This window comes from Pongo pygmaeus, chromosome 13 (genome assembly GCF_028885625.2).
Source record: "Pongo pygmaeus isolate AG05252 chromosome 13, NHGRI_mPonPyg2-v2.0_pri, whole genome shotgun sequence".
Taxonomy (NCBI): domain Eukaryota; kingdom Metazoa; phylum Chordata; class Mammalia; order Primates; family Hominidae; genus Pongo; species Pongo pygmaeus.
Window position 1 is genome coordinate 62,129,322 of NC_072386.2, and position 20,409 is coordinate 62,149,730.

The 20,409-nt window shown below is 42.5% G+C and overlaps 1 non-coding gene across 1 annotated transcript; it reads left to right on the forward strand.

Moving 5' to 3' along the window:
• The first annotated feature begins 1,366 nt into the window (after positions 1 to 1,366).
• Positions 1,367 to 1,470, forward strand: LOC129044815 (small nucleolar RNA U13). Its single transcript, XR_008504805.1, has one exon. It is a non-coding gene; the product is annotated as a small nucleolar RNA U13 (small nucleolar RNA).
• The last annotated feature ends 18,939 nt before the right edge of the window (positions 1,471 to 20,409 follow it).

Sequence of the window (20,409 nt, forward strand, 5' to 3'; positions counted from 1 at the left end):
CTACTTGGGAGGCTGAGGCATGAGAACTGCTTGAACCTGGGAGGTGGAGGTTGCAGTGAGCCAAGGTCGTGCCACTGCACTCCAGCCTGGATGACAGAGTGAGACTCCGTCTCAAAAAAAAAAAAAAAATCCTTAACCACAGACTAAGTAAGCATTATTGCACAGAGTGTCATTCGCTAATCTTGCTTGTGCCTGAACTTTGAAAGCACCAGCCCCTTACTTTGGGGGCTGGGGGCGTGGGGTGTAAGTGTGTGTGTCCTCTAGAAGGAGACAACACTGAGAACAGAAGGAGAGGATCTTGGAGATTTGTTAATTTCCTATTGCAGTTAGCCTTGTCTGGGGCTCTCACTTTAGCACTTAAAATAACATACTCCTTTGCACAGCTGTTATTTTTTTCTCTTCATGTGTACAACTTGAATTATCCAATGGCCTTGCTTTGAGGATATTCATCCTATCTTATTGATCCTCTCACTGTGTAGGACAATGGAGAACACAGTAAAAAACCCTCAGTGGATACTACTTACACTAAATTAACTCTGTGAATTCAAAATTTTAAGATGCTACTTAATCATGTAAGCCTGGTTCTCCAAAACTTCATCTGCCATGGGAAAAATCAAAGCTTGTAAAATGATTAAACTTGTAAAGGAATTAAACTCTAGGATTCACTCATTTTATAACTGGTATTTTCACCCTAAGAGCTTTCTTTTTCCTCTCTGGTGTTTAAAAGCAAAGTAAAACCAGACAAAACAAGATTAACTAAATCAAAACCCCTGTGACTTTAAAAAAAAGTAGACAAGAATAATGTGCAAGTGTCTAGTTAGGCCAATAGATATCCTTCCTTAACATGTGTGAGCTGGGAACACAAATGAGTATGAAGGGCAAGGAAGAGCACCACCCCCTGCTTCTTTTCCTGCTCCTGTTCTTGCAGAGGGTCAGGCTTGGAGACCACATATGGTCAGCTCAACACACGAGTCCACCAAGCAGCCCATGAGGAACTCTTCCTTCCAGAGTTGTGCACACCATGCAGTGTGGTCCACCTGCAGAAGCACAGAACAGGCGCTGCCTGGGCCAGAGGTCCATTCAGGCCATGGAATTGGTCTCAATGCCATTTAGGCATGAATCCAGGGTCCTGGGTACCAGATGCATGGTCTAGGTAGAGGGTGTCATGTACTAGGTGAGCATGGGGTTCCGCTGGGCATGTTCCCTTGTCTTGTAGGATGTTAGCTCTGAGGGGCGTGGCTGGAAGAAGGCTAGCCTTGAGCCCTCTAAAAGGCAGGGCTCAGGGCAAAGCTCCCAGTTGCTCAGGCCTGTGGGTAGTACTGCTTAAAAATCCCCTTGAGAACTTCTTTAAAATGCAAATGTCTCGATTCTTTTGTAGTTCAAAAGCATGATGATTGGGTGTTCACGGGCATGTGTGAGACGTGCCACCCTATGAACCTCCTTATGACCCGGTACATTACCTGTCTGATCTGAAAAAAAAAATGCAAATTTCTGGATTCTACCCGCCTCCTCGCACTCCGACATTATGATGTAGCAGCTCTGTGGTAGGATCCAGGAATCTGCCTGTGTAATCACAGGTTGATATTCTGGTGTTTCCTGGTTTTGCTCTGCTGATTTGGGGGATGTTTACCAGCAGGAGAGCTGCCTCTTTCCTCTGCCCTCCTCCCTTGCTGCCCTCCCCAGACCCCAGTGACTCACGCTCCTCCTGCTCCTCCTGTTGCTGGCCTCTCTGTTGTGGTTGCCAGCGCTACTTTGCAGACGCTGCCTGCTCCCTGCACGCCAACACAGATTCTGTTTCCCTGCTACCGCTGCTGCTGTTGTTTGTTCCGTCCCTGGCTTATTGTAGGAGAACTGATTGTTCTGTTGCCACTGCTACCAAGCTGCAAACACCAGGCTCACGGTGCAAGGGGAAGGGGCTTCTCCTCTGGGTGTTCTGCCTCTATTGCCCGGGCTCTCAGGCTTTGTTGCCAATGGCACTGCGAGACCCTGAACTATGGCCTTGTGATTCCCACATCTCCATTTAGTTCTTTCTTTTGTTCTCTAAGATCTGAGAAGGAGCCCATCTCTTTCAGTATTCCTGTTTTCTTGCGATACCTCCCCCGTCCCCGACTCCAGAATTTAGGGCAACCTTCTGCTATGGTCTGAATGTTTATATCTCCCCACCCCACCAAACTTATATGTCGAAATCTTAACCCCTAAGGTGGTGGTATTAGAAACTGAAGCCTCTGGGAGGTAATTAGGTTATAAGGACAAAGCCCTCATGAATGGGATTACTGTTCTTATACAAAAAAAAAAAGGCCCCAGAGAGCTAGCTAGCTCCTTCCACCATGTGAGGACACAACGTGAAGGTGCTGTCTACGAGGAAGGGTCCCTCACCAGACACCAATTATCTGGCACCTTGATCTTGAACTTCCTATCCTCCAGAACTGTAAACAAATAAATTTCTCTTGTTTATAAACCATAAGTTCATGACTTTTTTTTTTTTGAGACGGAGTTTCGCTCTTGTTGCCCAGGCTGGAGTGCAATGGTACGATCTCGGCTCACAACAAACTCTGCCTCCCGGGTTCAAGCGATTCTCCTGCTTCAGCTTCCAAAGTAGTTGGGATTACAGGCATGCGCCACCATGCCTGGCGAATTTTGTATTTTTAGTAGAGACGGAGTTTCTCCATGTTGGTCAGGCTGGTCTCACACTCCTGACCTCAGGTGATCCACGCGCCTGAGCCTCCCAAACTGCTAGAGTTACAGATGTGAGCCACCGCAGCTGGCCAAGTTCCTGATTTTTGTAATTAGCATCCCAAATGGACTAAAACTCCCATCCTCCTGAAGGTTCTGAATCTGAGGACCCAAGACTTGGCTCTCAGCCTTAATGTCCTGCTCCCACTATTTTCAGGGGGCCCAATATAAATTTCCTGAGTTTTTGAGGTAGTTGGGCTTGCAGACTGACCTTTAGTATGCCCTTTGTTACATTTACAAAATAGATTGCTTACAGGGTTAGACAAATACAGTTGACCCTCTGTATCCCTGCCTTCCATATCCATGGGTCAAAATTATTTGGAAAAAAAAATGTGTCTGTATTGAACATGTATAAACATGTATAGACTTTTTTTTTTATATTTCCTAAACTATATCGTATAATAACTACTTACAGAGAATACTTATTGTATTAGGCATTATAAGTGGTGTAGTTATGATTTAAAGTATGTGAGAGAATGTGCACAGGTTATATAGAAATACTACACCATTTTTTTTTTTTTTAAATCAGGGACTGAAGCATCTTTTCAGCTATGACTTTGGTATCCAGCGGGGGGTGGGGCAGTGGGTGGGTCCTGGAACCATTCCTCCATGAATACCAAGGGATAACTCTAATTGCTAAATCATTTGCTATTTTTGTGAACCGGCAAAGGACTGCGTGAAAAAGGCCAAAAATTAAAGAATAATGTGCTTATTCAAGCCCGGTGTGGTGGCGGGCACTTGTAGTCCTAGCCACTTGGAAGGCCGAGATGGGCCCAGGAGTTTGAGGCTATAGAGGGCTATGGTTGCACCTGTGAATAGTCACTGCACACTAGCTCGGGCAACATAGCTAGACCTTGTCTCTAAAAAAGAAAAATTCTGCTGTAATAAACCTGCATGCATAAAATGATGTCTATGTGTCTATATAGTGTGTATATACATATGTGTATAGGAAATGTGTATATATGTGTGTGTGTTTGTGTGTGTGGATACTGTATTCGTCAAGACAAAAAAATCTGGCTTCATATGTTATAAAATAATGTCTTGGGCTATCCATTCAAGTGTGCTTTCTTGTTTCTCTGTTTTTTTTTTTTTTACCTATTTCATTCAGTGGTTTTCACTGCCTTTGGGAAAAAGTGACATAGCAAAACACTTAGAAGAATCGAATGTTCATCCTTTGAGAATGTGGTCTGCACATAAGGGAGAACATTTAGAATCAAATTATGAGACTAAACCAGTTTCCCTCACCTGCAGCTAGATAAAAATTTTAAAGAGGAAGGAGAGAATTAGGAAAGATTGAAGACTTGACTCCCTGATAAGGGTTCTGCCCGAGTTCTGAGAATGGAGAATAAAAGACACCCTCCCCCTCTCTAATAGATTTTGTCAGTGAAGGTCAGAGAAGCCCATGAAATCAGGTCTGGGGAGCAAGGTAAAACCCAGAATTTCTACATGATCATGTTAAAGAGGGAATAAAGGAATATCATTATGGTGTATCTGGGCAGGTGGGCATGAGACAGCCTGATTGAGTTCCTGAAATCCCAGGTCAGTGTGGGAGCAGCAGAATATTTTATGTGGCTGAGAGCTCCATAGTTTCTTTCTTTATTTATTTATTTGAGATGGAGTCTCACTCTGTTGCCTAGGCTGGAGTGTAGTGACACAATCTCAACTCACTGCAACCTGTCTCCCTGGTTCAAGTAATTATGTCGCAGCCTTCTGAGTAGCTGGGATTACAGATGTATGCCACCACACCTGGCTAATTTTTTTATTTTTAGTAGAGATGGGATTTTATCAGGTTGCCCAGGCTGGTCTCAAACTCCTGACCTCAAGTGATCCACCTGCCTCGGCCTCGCAAAGTGCTGGGATTACAGGTGTGAGCCACCAGCAGTCCCAGCTACTCAGGAGGCTGAGGCAGAAGAATCACTTGAACCCGGGAGGTGGAGGTTGCGGTGAACCGAGATTGTGCCACTGCACTCCAGCCTGGTGACAGAGCAAGACTCCATCTTAAAAAAAAAAAAAAATGCTTCTAAAGGTATTTTCTGTGCTTCTTATTTTCTCTTTTGTATTTTTCATCTTTATATCTTTGTGTTTCATTCTGGATAACTTTTAGTGACCTGTCTCCTAGTTCACTAATTCTCTTTTGAGCTATGTCTAGTATTATAATTTGTTTATTGAATTATTAATTTTAGGTATCAAATTTTCAGCTTTAGGATATCTAATTTGCCACTTGTTTTCTGCCATAATTTTTTTTTTTTTTGAGGCAGAGTCTTACTCTGTCACCCAGGCTGGAGTGCAGTGGTGTGATCTCTACTCACTGCAAGATCTGTGTCCTGAGTTCACATCATTCTCCTGCCTCAGCCTCTCGAGTAGCTGGGACTACAGGCGCCTGCCACCATGCCCAGCTAATTTTTTTTTTTTTTTGTATTTTTAGTAGAGACAGGGTTTCACTCTGTTAGCCAGGATGGTCTCCATCTCCTGACCCTGTGATCCACCCACCTCGGCCTTCCAAAGTGCTGGGATTACTGGCATGAGCCACCGCACCTGGTTTCTGCCATAATTTTTAACCTTGACTTTTACCTACTTAAACATAGCAAACACAGTTGTTTATATATTTATCTAATAATTCCAGTATCAGGAGCCTCTGGAGTCTACTTTTGTCTACTTTCATTGTTTTTTGTTTTTTAAATTTACATTAACAGTGTCTAGTCTGTATTTATGCCTGGTTACTTTTGATTGTGTGCTAGACATTGTTTTTGGCAAATAATTTTTTAAACACAATATGTACAAATCATATGAAGCCTAGACTGGTGTTTTGTTCACCAAAAAAGATTTTAAATTACTTTAGTTACATTCCTAGGGACACTATTAACTCAGGATGATGTTAATTGAAGTTTCAGATTTGATATTTTCTAGGTCAACTGGACCAACTGTCCCTGCTAAATGATTTATTTCCTAAAGCAATATCAAGTTCAGCTCTGCACCTCTCTTGTATACTATGGAGCTGTCAGTCACATAAAATATTCTGCTGCTCTCACATTGCCCTGTGGTTCATAAGAGGAATAGTTTACTATTAATCCGTATTACTCTTACATCTAGGGTATAGCTCTTTGAGCTACCAGTCTAAAGTGAAGAATAATTCACTGAATTCCTACCTTGTCTGGCTATAGGCACTGATTTTTTTTTTACCCTCTTGCCCTCAATTCAAAAATGCTCCAAGTGCCAAGCTTTCCTATCTGAATTCCCATTTTTTCCTGTATCTGGTTGGCAATTCATTAGAATCCTGCTAGCCCTTTGATGCTTCTGAGATTTTCATCTTTTATTTTTATTTATTTATTTGAGATGGAGTCTTGCTCTGTTGCCCAGGCTGCAGTGCAGTGGTGTGATCTTGACTCACTGCAACCTCCATCTCCTAGGGTTAAGTGATTCTCCTGCCTCAGCCTCCTAAGCAGCTGGGACTACAGGCATCCACCAGCATGCGCAGCTAATTTTGTGTTTTTAATAGAGATGGAGTTTCACCATGTTGGCCAGGCTGATCTTGAACTCCAAACTTCAGGTGATCTGCCTGCCTTGGCCTTCCAAAGTGTTGGGTTTATAGGCGTTAGCCACCATACCCAGCCTGAGGCAGGAGAATTGCTTAAACCCGGGAGGCAGAGGTTGCAGTGAGCTGAGATTGTGTCACTGCACTCCAGCCTGGGTAACAGAGTGAGAATCTGTCTCAAAATAAATGAATAAATAAGTAAAATAAACAATAAAAATAAATAAATACAATTTAAAAAATTTCCCAACATTAAATGTCAGCAATTTGGAGAGGGACAGCTGTCTCTTTTTCTCTCTCTTCTCCAATTCTCAATTCCTGGGTCTGATGCTTTCCCTGGCTCAACTGACTATGGTTATGGGGTAGGGCCATGAAACAGAAATATCACATTAGGATCCAACCTTTAATTATGTAGATGGACAGCAGTTTACAGAAAAAGTGGTGGAGAGGTAGAGGGAGGTGCTGAACAGACATTCTAAAAGGGCTCCACCAAAGAAAGCTATTTGTTATATTTATGAACATTCTGGAAAATTGTTTCATTTTTGTTCATGAAGAAATTATGATTGATTGGTTAAAAGCTAACACACATGTAGATTATATAACTTCTAAAATTTGTATTTGGTGTCTGAATCTATATATTATTTTGGCATATATAGAAAAATCCCAGATATTTCAAAGGCTATCATTAGAAAAATATTAATGAAAAGGTTAATGGAATTCTATATATTTAGTTCCTGTGAGACTGTCCAGTTTAACTTTCTTAATCAACTGATAAAGAAACAGAACTGAAATCACAAGATTATAAAGATATTTTAACGATGCATTTAGGTTTTCATTCTAAATGCTGAAAAAATGTATCCCTGCAAATAGTGGTTAAGAAATTAAGAAGTCCAAAACCCAATAATGTAGGTAGCAGCCTGTTATAAAGATTTAGAGTATTCAAAGATAAAGTGAAATAAAAAGACTACTTTTTATACCACAGTAGAAAGAGTTTATTTTCATGATCACTACTCTTAGTTCAAATATATTTATTATCTAAGTTGATGATTGCAAAGAGTCCTGATTCTTACACTAAGGCAGTTGATTCATGGATCTCTTAGAGAGAGAGAAAAAAAAAAAAACTAGCTGGGTGTGTTACAGCTATATGAATCATGTAGGATGCTGCTTAAAGCTATGTTTATCATGGATGAAGGAATGTTTTCAGGGGAAACTATGAATCTACCTAAAGTTACCCAGTTCACCTCTGTTCCAAGGGACTCATCTTTTCAGCATTTTGTTTAGCGTGTTACAAAGGTACCCCAATGTCTTCTAAACTATTAGGTTTGCAGGAAGAAACTCTCCCAGAGCTGCTAGAAGTCATCCTTCAAAGTTTGGATTTCTCCTGAAAACTTGTATTTGTACCATTGTTTTAACTATCTTCTTGAATCCTCTTGATCCTGACCTACATGTCATACTCCCTTGATTGCATTTAAATTTAGCTGCATATAACCTTGCTCTTTTCCTTCTAATCCAACCTATAAACCATATCAGGGGAGGATATGTGATTTGTTAATTTTGTTGCCTCATTTCCTCCTCAAGAACTTTCAGTGGCTCCATTTCACCTCTGAGATTAAATTGCAGCCACTCATCCTGCGTTTTGGTGTTCCACAATCTGACATATCTAGTCAGCTTTGTGTTCCAGTGTGTTTGTGTTGCTATAAAGGAAGACTGAGACTAGATAGTTTAATAAGAGAAAAGGTTGATTTGGCTCACAATTCTGCTTGCTGGAAGATTGGGCATTTGGTAAAAGCCTGAGGCTGCTTCTATTCATGGCAGAAGAGGAAGCGGAGCCTTCATGTGTGGAAATCACAGTGCAAGGGAGGCAACAAGGGAGGTGTGAAGAGGTGCCAGGCTCTTTTTAACAACCACTTCTCATGGGAACTAATACAGTGAGAACTCACTGACTCTTTCTACATGGAGGGCATTAATTTATTCATGAATGATTCTTCCCCGTGACCCAAATACCTCTCATTAGGCCCCACCTCCAACATTGGGATAAAATTTCCACATGAGGTTTGAAGGGGGGACAAACGTCCAAACTATAGCATTCTACCTTTGGCCCCCTAAAACTTATGTCCTTCTCACATTCAAATACAATCATTTCTTCCTAATAGTCCCTAAAACTCTTAACTTGTTCCAGCATAAACTCAAAAGTCCAAAGTCCAAAGTATCATCTGAGACTTAAGGCAACTTCTTTACAGCTGTGAGCTTGCAAAAATAAAAAATGAATTATATTCTTCCATGATACAATGGTTGTACAGGCATTGAGTAAACATTCCCATTTCCCTAAGGGAGAAACTGGTCAAAAGAAAGTGGTAACATGTCCCATCCAAGTCTGAAACCCAGTGGGGCAGACATTCATTTTTTTTTTTTTTTGAGGTGGAGTCTCGCTCTGTCACCCAGGCTGGAGTGCAGTGACACAATCTGGGCTCACTGCAAGCTCTGCCTCCCAGGATCACGCCATTCTCCTGCCTCAGCCTCTCGAGTAGCTGGGACTACAGGCGCCCGCCACCATGCCCGGCTAATTTTTTGTATTTTTAGTAGAGACCGGGTTTCACCATGTTAGCCAGGATGGTCTGGATCTCCTGACCTCGTGATCCACCTGCCTCGGCCTCCCAAAGTGCTGGGATTACAGACGTGAGCCACCACGCCTGGCCAGACATTAATTCTTAAAACCCTAAAATAATTTCCTTTGATTCCATATACCACATCCTGGGCATAGTAGTGTGAGGGGTGGGTCCTAAGGCCTTAGGCAGCCCCACTCTTTGGCTTTGCTGGGTGCAGCCCACGTGACTTTTCTCACAGATTGAAGCCCAATGCCTGTGCCTTTTTCAGGCTGCAGTTGTGTGTTGCTGGTGGCTCTATAATTCTGGGGTCTGGAGGGTGGTAGCCCTACTCCCACAGTTCCAATAGATACTGCCCAAGTAGAGGCTGTCTGTGGTGGATCTGCCCCTATGGCAGACTTCTGCCTGCCTTTCCAGGCTTTCCAATAAATCCTCTGAAATCTAGGTGGAAGCTGCCAAGCCTCCAACATTCTTGCATTATGGGCCCCTACAGATTTCACACCATGAAGCCACCAAGGCTTGCCACTTACACCCATCTGAGCAGTGGCTCGAGCAGTGGCTCAAGCAGTACCTGGGGCCATTTGAGCCATGGCTGGAACCAGAGTGGCCAGGACTTAAACAGCAGCATCCTGAGGCAGCACAGGGCAGCGGTGCCCCAGGCTTGTCCTGCAAAATTATTTTGTCCTCCTAGGCCTCTAGGCTTGTGATGGGAGGAGCAGCCTCAAAGATTTCTGAAATGCCTTTGGGGCCTTTTTTTCCAATGTCTTGGCTATTAGAACCTAGCTCCCATTTAGTCATGTTAATATCTCTCTAGCAAGTGTTTGGCTGCATTCTTGAATTCCTCTCCTGAAAACACTCTTTCTTCATCTACCACATGGCCAGGCTGCAAATCTTCCAAATTTTTATGCTTTACTTGGTTTTTAGTTACAATTTACAACTTTAGGTTACTCATTTGCTGCCATATCTAGTTTACAATCATATTTACAGTTAAAAGCAGTGTAAACCAAAAAGTATCTGAGACAGGTCTCAATCAATGTAAGGGTTTATTTTGCCATGGTTAAGGACCATGGCCATGACACAGCCTCAGGAAGTCCTGAGAACATGTGCCCAAGGTAGTTTTGTGTAGCTTGGTTTTATACATTTTAGGGAGACAAAAGTTACAGACAAAAACATAAATCAATACATGCAAAGTATACATTGGTTTGGCCCAGAAAGGCAAGACATCTCCAAGTGGGGGCTTCCAGGTCATAGATGTATTCAAAAATTTCCTGATTGGCAATGGTTGAATGAGTTAAGCTCTGCCTGAAGAGTTGAAGTCAACTTGAGTTAAGATAAAGAGGTTGGCTGGGCACTGTGGCTCATGCCTGTAATCCTAGCACTTTAGGAGGCTGAGGTGGGCAGATTGCTTGAACCCAGAAGTTTGAAATCAGCCTGGGCAACATGGTGAGACCCTGTTTTTCCAAAAAATAAAAAAATTAGATGGGCATGGTGGAGCACATCTGTAGTCCTTGCTACTCTGGAGGCTGGGGCAGGAGGATTACTTGAGCCCAGGAGGCAGAGGTTGCAGTGAACTGAGATTGCACCATTGCATTCCAGCCTGGGTGACAGAGCCAGATCCTGTCTGAAAAAAAAATTGTGCAAGTCAAAGTTCTGTCATGTGGATGAAGCCTCCAGGTAGGAGGCTTCAGAGTAAATAGATGATGAATGTCTCTTATTAGAACTTAAAAGGTGTCAGACTCTCTGGAAAAAACTTGGTAAGGGAGAGATTCTCTACAGAACACTAACTTCCCCCACAAGAGACAACATTGCAAGGCCTTTTCAAAATGTCAAATAAATATATTTCGGGATAAAATACTTGTATTGTATTGTATCGTATCATATTTTTGAGACAGAGCCTTGCTCTGTCATCCAGGCTGGAGTGCAGTGGCACAATCTCGGCTCACTGTAACCTCCGTCTCCCCAGCTCAAGCGATTCTCCTGCCTCAGCCTCCTGTGTAGCTGGGATTACAGGTGTCCGCCACCATGCCTGGCTAATTTTTTGTATTTTTAGTAGAGACGGGTTTTCACCATGTTGGCCAGGCTGGTCTCGAACTCTCGACCTCAAGTGATCCGCCTGCCTTGGCCTCCCAAAGTGCTGGGATTACTGGGATTACAGGCATGAGCCACCACACCCGGACAATAAAATACTTTTATTTCCTTTAGGTCTTGCTATGTCATGTGATGCTATATCAGAGTCGGGTTCAAATTTGGTATCTTATTGCTACAAAGAGTCTGTTTTGTCAGTCATATGATCTCTGTTTTAATGTTAATGCTGGTCATTTGTGTCTAAACTCCAAAGGGTGAGGGTGTAATAAGGCATGTTGGGTACCCTCTCATCCTGTTACGGCATGAGCTAGTTTTTCAGGTTTCTTTGGGATCTCCTAAGGGGTCCCTTCAGTTGATTGGGGGGAGTTTGAATTTTAATTTTGATTTCCAGCAGCCACGCCACTTCTTGAATGCTGTGTTGCTTAGAAATTTCTTCTGCTGGCTGGGCATGGTGACTCATGCCTGTGAGAGGCAGGTACTTTGGAAGGCTGAGGTGGGCATATCGATTGGGCTCAGGAGTTTGAGACCAGCCTGGTCAACATGGCAAAACCCTATCTCTACAAAAAGTACACACACACAAAAAATTAGCCAGGTGTGGTGGCATGTGCTTGTAGTCCCAGTTACTTGGGAGGCTGAGGTGGGAGAATGACCTGAGCCCAGGAGATGGAGGTTGCAATGAGCCGAGATCGTGCCACTGCATTCCAGCCTGGGTGACAGAGCAAGACCCTGTCTCAAAAAAAAAAAAAAAGAATTTCCGCCAGATATCCTAGGTCATCACTCTTAACTGCAGCCTTCCACAAATCCACAGGACATGGACACAACACAGCCAAGTTTTTTTTTCTAAAGAATAACATGGAACCCTTAGCTCTAGTTCCCAGTAAGTTTCTCATTTCTTTCTGAGACCTGCTCAGCATTGCCTTTACTGTCTATATTTCTATCAGCATTTGGTCAAAACCACTTAACCAATCTCTAAGAAGTTCCAAACTTTCCCTCATCTGCTTGTCTTCTTCTGAGCCCTCCAGGTTCTTCCAGCCTCTGTCCAATGCCCTGTTCCAAAGTTGCTTCCACATTTTCAGGTGTCTTTACAGGAACACTTCACTACTTGGTACCAGTATTCTGACTTTGTCCATTTTGCATTGCTTTAAACAAATACCAGAGGAGGGTCATTTACAAAGAAAGGGGTTTATTTGGCTCACAGTTCTGCAAGCCTATACAAGAAGCATGGAGCTGGGATTTGCTTCTGGTGAAGGCAAGGAAGCTTCCACTCATGGAAGAAAGTGAAGGGGAGCCTCCATGTGCAGAGATCACATGGCGAGAGAGGAAGAGCCTGAGAGGAGGGGAAGGTGCCACGGTCTTTTTAACAGAGGTACAGGCTTTTGAGGGAACTAGCAGATTGAGAACTCACTCACTCCCACCCCTGCCAGGGAGGTCATTAATCTATTCATGAGGGATCCACCCACACAACACACACCTCTCATTAGGCCCCACCTCCAACATTGGGATCAAATTTCAACATGAAGTTTGGGAGGGCAAACATCCAAACTACAGCACCTTGTTTCTTGTTGTTTTCTAATATTTGTCCTTTATCCTAGGAAATGGGGGGGTAGGAAGATGAGTTCTTGGTGTACTCTGAGCAGTCATGCTCAGCCTGTACTATCAAATTTTATTCCATTTATTCTTCTGTTGAGGCTTGCATGACTTCCTTAAGGTACAATGGCAGAGACAGCCACATGGGTGGTAAAATCAGGGGCAGACAGACCAGCTTTCTGCCAGGAATTTACCTCAGGGAAATTCCTCATCTTTGACTTTCCTCATTCTGACTTTTTTTTTCTTTTAATTCCACCTCCTCTCCAAACCTGGCACTATTCCTTTCCAATCTTTATCCTTGTCCTTACTGTTTTGAAGTTGGCTCTTATGCCTGTTTGTCTTTGCAATCTGTCTCTGCATTGCGTGTTGGTAGTCATTTATTTTTGTCCCTAGTCATGATTCCCAGAACTTTGCTGTGGTCATTTTGATGCCCCACCCTTTGACTGTTACAAACCAGGAGAGCTCATGCAAGTGGCCACATGCTGTAGTGGTTAAGAGCACAGGCCCTGTAGCTGAACTTGAAACTCAGCACGACAACATGCTGGCTGTGTGACTAAGGCAAATTAAATGACCACTCTGTGTCCTGATTTTCTTATCTATAAAATGGAACTAGAACGGTACCTCCTCGTAGGGATGTTGTGAAGCTTCAGTGAGTTAATACAGATATAATGATTAGTTATCTGCCTCCATTAAATCCAATCATCAATATTACCCATCTTTATTAAAACTTCTGACTTTTGTTTTGGATGTGGCCAGGTCCTGAACTGAATTGTTTTTTCCAGGTCAAATTTAAATCTACCCTCCTTTCCTTTTTCTCAATGCCAAATTGTTCTTCAGTTTCCATCTCTAGCCCCATAATCTTTGATTTCTCTTGCCCACATGGATGGTTACCTTTTCTGAAATGTCATAGCTCTTACAGTGCTAGCCACCTATTTTGATGCCAAATCTTTACACCAACCAGTGTTATCACTTAATCAATTCTTACATCTATGTCTTAACTTCTCCAACCAAACTTAAGACTTGCTGGTTCCAAGAATCAAATCTCATACTTTTGAGTTATTCAAACCATACAAAACAGTAGATACTGAATAAGTATTTGTCTGAATGAATTGTTTGAATAACTTAAAGAGCCTAGAAGCGGCTGGGTGCGATGGCTCACGCCTATAATCCGAGCACTTTGGGAGGCCGAGGCGGGCCGATCACCTGAGGTCAGGAGTTCGAGACCAGCCTGACAAATATGATGAAACCCTGTCTCTACTAAAAATACAAAAATTAGCCGGGCATGGTGGCATGCACCTGTAATCCCAGCTACTCAGGAGGCTGAGACAGGAGAATCGCTTGAACCCAGGAGGCAGAGGTTGCAGTGAGCCAAGATCACACCATTGCACTCCAGCCTGGGCAATAAAAGAAAACTCCATCTCAAAAAAAAAAAAAAAAAAAGAGCCTAGAAGCTTTCCAGGGTGGTCTTGGGGGTATTGGCTTTAGAAGAGGAAGCTTGATAGATGAAAATTTCCAGATCAACAGCATTTTATGTACTTCTCAGAAACAAGGTATGACTAGACTGAAAGATCTGAAGTCAGGAAGAAACTTCTTGGCATCAGTCTATGCCCTTAGGAAGAAGTGAGGTCATAAGCTCTATTAGTACACATAGCTGAAAAACTGAAAGAGGATGTAAGAGAAAGGATTGTTAAAAAACAAAAACAAAAAAACCCACACACACAAAATAAAAAATCTGGGTGAGGTATTTGCAATACTAGAGCCAAAGAATTTGACCTAAGAGGCCGGGCGTGGTGGTTCACATCTGTAATCCCAGCACTTTGGGAGGGCGAGGTGGGTGGATCACTTGAGGCCAGAAGTTTGAAACTAAGGTGGCCAACTTGGTGAAACCCCATGTCTACTAAATACACACAAAAAAGGGCCCGGCGCGGTGGCTCATGCCTGTAATTCCAGCACTTTGGGAGGCTGAGGTGGGAGGATCACCTGAGGTCAGGAGATCGAGACCATCCTGGCTAACATGGTGAAACCCTGTCTCTACTAAAAATACACAAATTAGCCGGGTGTGGTGGCATGTGCCTGAAGTCCCAGCTACTTGGAGGCTGAGGCAGGAGAATCACTTCAGCCTAGGAGGTGGAGGTTACAGTGAGCTGAGGTAGCGCCACTGCACTCCAGCCTGGGCGACAGAGAAAGACTCTGTCTCAAAATAAACAATTAACTGGGTGTGGTGGCACACACCTGTAATCTCAGCTGCTCCTGAGCCTGAGGTGGGAGAATCGCTTGAACCCGGGAGGCAGAGGTTGCAGTGAGCTGACATTGTGCCACTGCACTCCAGCCTAGGGGGGGAAAAAGGAAAAAAAGAATTCTGATCCAGGCACTGACTCATTGACCAAGTCATCTTTACTCTTCAGGCCTCAGCTTTCTTCGTTTCTTTTTTTTTTGAGACAGAGTCTCACTCTATTACCCAGGCTGGAGTGCAATGGCACGATTTCAGCTCACTGCAAACTCTGCCACCTGGGTTCAAGCAATTCTTCTGCTTCAGCCTCCCGAGTAGGTGGGATTACAGGTGCCTGCCACCACGCCCAGCTAATTTTTGTATTTTTAGTAGAGATGGGGTTTCACTATCTTGGCCAGGCTGGTCTCGAACTCCTGACCTCGTGATCCACACACCTTGGCCTCCCAAAGTGCTGGGATTACAGATATAAGCCACCGCACCCAGCTAGGCCTCAGTTTTCTAATGTGTAAAGTAAAAATATGCACTAGACCTTCACTTGTTTTTTTCTATGTGATAATTTTTTTTTTTTTAAAAAGAAGGTGTCATGTTACATTTTATCTTTATGTTTACATTTCATCTTGTAAGGTTGCCTTTGAGCCTTGACACAGTGATTTTTCTCATTCAACTAGTTTCTCTCCCATCTCAACCAGTGACCTCACCATCCACTAATTGTTTAAGCCAGAAATTTGGAACTTTTCCTTGATTCCTCCTCCTCTTGTTTACTTCTTCCATCTACCCCATGAGCAAATCCTGTCCGTTCTTCCTTAAATTTAGTTCCCAAATCTATCTCCTGCATCTCAGGTCTATGTACTTCTTCCCATCTCCCCTGCTACTAGTCTATCCAGAGCTACAACCACTTCCCTTATAGATTATTGGAATAACCTTCTTATTGGTCTTCATATTTTCACTCTGACTCCCCTCTGATCAATTTTCTGCAATGCAGCCAGAATTATCTTTTAAAAATGTAAGTTTGAGCCAGGCACGGTGGCTCCCGCCTGTAATCCCAGCACTTTGGGAAGCCAAGGTGGGAGGATCACCTGAGGTCAGGAGTTTGAGATCAGCCTGGCCAACATGGTGAAACTCCGTCTCTATAAAAATACAAAAATTAGCTGGGCATGGTGGTGGGTGCCTGTAATCCCAGCTACTTGGGAGGCTGAGGCAGGAGAACTGCTTGAACCCGGGAGGCCATATATATATAAAGTTTGATCACACCACTGTCCTGCTTAATCTTTTTTTATTTTTTAACTTTTAAATTTTTTAAGAGAAGGGTCTCTCTATGTTGCCCAGACTGGTCTCTAATTCGTGGGCTCAAGAGATCCTCTCATCTTAGCCTCCCAAGTAGCTGGGAATACAGGCACGTGCCACCACACCCCGTGACTTTCCTTCCTAAAATGCTTCAATAGTTTCTTTTTTTCTTTTTCTTTTTCTTTCTTTCATTTTTTTTTTTTGTTTGTTTGTTTGAGATGGAGTCTCATTCTTTCACCCAGGCTGGAGTGCAGTGGCGTGATCTCGGCTCACTTCAACTTCTGCCTCCCGGATTAAAGTGATTCTTCTGCCTCAGTCTTCCAAGTAGCTGGGACTACAGGCACGCGCCACCACACCCCAATAATTTTTTGTATTTTTAGTAAAGACGGGTTTCACCATGTTGGTCAGGCTGGTCTCGAACAGCTGAGCTTGTGATCCACCTGCCTCGGCCTCACAAAGTGCTGGGATTACAGGTGTGAGCCACTGCACCCGGCCACTTTAATAGTTTCTTTTTGTGCTTAATATAAAGTTTAAATTCAAGTCCAGAGCCTATAAGGTGTCATATGACCAGGCCCCTCAAGGTATAACCCCAGATACTCTCCACTTCACTCAAGCCATGTTTGTCTCATCTTAATTCTTCAAACACACCACATTCTTTCCTAACTCAAGGTCTTTGAGCTTGCTGCTTCTTCCAGGTGGAATGATCTTAGCCTTCCCCTTGTTGTTGATTTTTTAACTTTTTTTTTTTTTTTTTTTTTTTGTGAGACAGAGTCTTGCTCTTGTTTTCCAGGCTGGAGTGCAGTGGTGTGATCTTGGCTCACTGCAGCCTCCACCTCCTGGGTTCAAGTGATTCTCTTGAGTCAGCGTCCTGAGTAACTGGGATTACAGGTGCCTGCACCCACACCCGGCTAATTTTTGTATTTTTAGTAGAAATGGGGTTTTGCCATGTTGGCCAGGCTGATCTCGAACTCCTGACCTCAGGTGATCCTCCCATCTCGGCCTCCCAAAGTGCTGGGATTACAGGTGTGAGCCAGCACTCCCCGCCTTTTTACATTTTTTTTTTTTTTAATTTCAATAGGTTTTTGGGGAACAGGTGGTTTTTGGTTACATGGAAAGTTCTTCAGTGGTAATTTCTGAGATTTTAGCACACCCATCACCTGAGCAGCGTACACTCTACCCAATGTGTAGCCTTTTATCCTTCACCTCCCCAACTCTTTCCCTGAGTTCCCAAAGTTCATTGTATCATTCTTATGCCTTTGCATTCTTGTAGCTTAGCTCCCACTTACGAGTAAGAACATACAATATTTGGTTTTCCATTCCTGAGTCTCCAATTCCACCCAGGTTGCTGTGAATGCCATTAATATGTTCCTTTTTATGGTTGAGTAGTATTTCATTATATATACATACACACATATATATACACACACACATATATATGTATATATATACATGTATATGTGTCACATTTCTTTATCCACTCATTGATTGATGGGCATTTGTAGCCCTGCCCTTTGAGTGGCTGACTTCTTCTTATGCTTCAGAATTAATACTTTGTAATTATATTAATACTTTTTTTTAAAAAAAAACTTTTACATATATATTGGTCTGTCACCATAATGTATAACAATATTATGGTTTCTGTTTTAATGACTTAACTTTGGCAAACTGGTCAATGATTTCATTAAAACTGATCTTTTAAAAAATAATCAGCTTCAATAGACAGTTTAACCAGATTTGTCAATTTTTTTTTTTTTTTTGGCACAGTCTCACTCTGTTGCCCAGGATGGAGTGCAGTGGCGCCATCTCGGCTCACTGTAACATCTGCCTCCTGGGTTCAAGTGATTCTCATGCCTCAGCCTCCCGAGTAGCTGGGATTAGAGGCACCTGCCACCATGCCCAGCTAAGTTTTGAATTTTTAGTAGAGATAGGGTTTCATCATGTTGGCCAGGCTGGTCTCGAATGCCTGACCTCAAGTGATCCGGCTCTCTCGAACTCCCAGAATGCTGGGATTACACAGGCGTGAGCCACTGTACCCGGTCCCCATAAAAAAATCTTAAAAAAAAGGATATGGTTGGTGAAATAAAAATCCTATTGCACAGTAATTTTCACAAATTGTAAAATTGACAATAAGTTGGTGAAATAAAAATCCTATTGCACAGTAATTTTCACAAATTGTAAAATTGACAATACCTTCACTTCTTTCAGATCAGTTATAGTGGCTTTCAAATGTCATCGCTCAAAAAAGTTCAAATGTCATCGCTCAAAAAAAAAAATACCTTCACTAGAAAATTAATCATAAATTGATGGTACAGACTGGGTGCAGTGGCTCACAACTGTAATCCCACCATTTTGGGAGGCCGAGGTGGATGGATCACCTGAGGTCAGGAGTTCAACACCAGCATGGCCAACATGGTGACACCCCAGCTCTACTAAAAAAAAAAAAATGAAAAAATTAGCCCGGCGTGGTGGTGCATGTCTGTAATCCCAGCTACTTGAGAGGCTGAGACAGGAGAATCGCTTGAACACAGAAGGCGGAGGTTGCAGTGAGCCAACATCATAACACTGTACTCCAGCCTGGGCAACAGAGCGAGACTCCTCAAAAAATATATACATAAATAAATTGATGTTACACTTGGAAAAACTGCTGAAATTTTCTTCTTCTGCAAAAAGTTAGAAAAAACCACTGAATGATTGAAAACATTGACATTATTTAATTCTTTACTTTAGAGCAAGTACCCAGTTCTTGATTAAAGTGATTGAGGGATTCAAACATTCTCCTTTTGTTTTCTTCCGGTAACATCAGACCAGCATATTTTGTTATTGCTGCTGGTTGTTTTCTTCAAAATTTGCTTTGAAAAAGATGTAAATGGCCATTTCCTTACACTTGTGATTAAATATTTATTGGCCTTTCCACCAGTTCTCTGCACTGATCTTCAAGAAAAAATTTTAAAACTTGCACACAAAATTTTAAAGACTGCACACAGAATTTTAAAGACTGCACACAGAATTTTAAAGCATGCACATTTTTCAAAGCTGATTCTGTCTCTTCGGAAGTTTGTGTCTGATTAAGTTCATCTAAGACTTCACTCCAGGAAAAAAGTTAACCCAGAAAAGATAAATAGCCTCAGCAGAGAGAAAAATCTACTGATTTTCTTGTGTCTACATTTTGTTTTAGATAGTATAATATTTCAAAAGTTGGGACTCATTTCTTAAACTTTACTGTGTGCATAGCTTCAAAATGAATACTCTGTTGCGTGTGGGAAAGCCTTTTCATTGTTATACTTACAATCTTCAGCATGGTCCATCAGTGAATCTTTTTAAAATTGATAAAAAAGGCCAGGTGCGATGGCTCACGCCTGTAATCCCAGAACCTTGGGAGGGCAAGGCATGTGGATCACCTGAGGTCAGGAGTTTGAGACCAGCCTGGCCAACATGGTGAAACCTCGTCTCTACTGAAAATACAAAAATCAGCTGGGTGCGGTGGCGTGAGCCTGTAATCCCAGCTATTCAGGAGGCTGAGGCAGGAGAGTGGCTTGAACCTGGGAGGCGGAGGTTGCAGTGAGTCAAGATTGTGCCACTGCACTCCAGCCTGGGCAACAGAGCAAGACTCCATCTCAAAAAAAAAAAAAAAAAGGTTAAAAAGATGCAATAAAATTTTTCCAAGTTCCCCTCAACCTCCCTAAAAAAAATCATACATGAAGAAACATTTCCAAAACAGTGGAGTTTGGAGATTGATTTGCACAAGCACAAATGAGGATTTAGGTTAAATTTCTTTGACTTTTACCTAAACACTATAGTCAGTCTTAGCCATAGTTTCAGCATTGTCATGTCCTTGGCCATGACAGGGGTTCATGTCCAGCATATCACAATTCAGTCATATGGTGACTACTATGTGAGTTCAGGAGTGTTTATCCTAGAAATAGAAAGAAATCCAGGAATGACTCCTTTCTTTCAAATTTGCTGTTCTCAAAATGAACATAATTAAGGACTTTACATTTGATCAGGGTATAAACCATTGGGAAGACTAAGAGCTCAGAAAAAGAACCAAAGACTTGGAGATAGGAGCAGAGTCTGAAATGAACAGAAATTATTCTATACCCCCCATGAACCTAGAAACAAATGTGTATAGCTAAGTGTATTAGTCCATTCGGGATGCTTTAACAGAATATCAATAAACTGGAATGCTTCACAGTAAATGTTTATTTCTCACAGTTCTGGAGGCTGGGGAGTCCAAGATCTGGTATCTGCTGAGGTTCCTTTTCTTGGTTTGCAGATGGCCATCTTCTTGTTCTATCCTCCCATGGCAGAGAGCAGAGAACAGACCATCTCTCATGTCTGTTCTTAGAAGAACATTAATC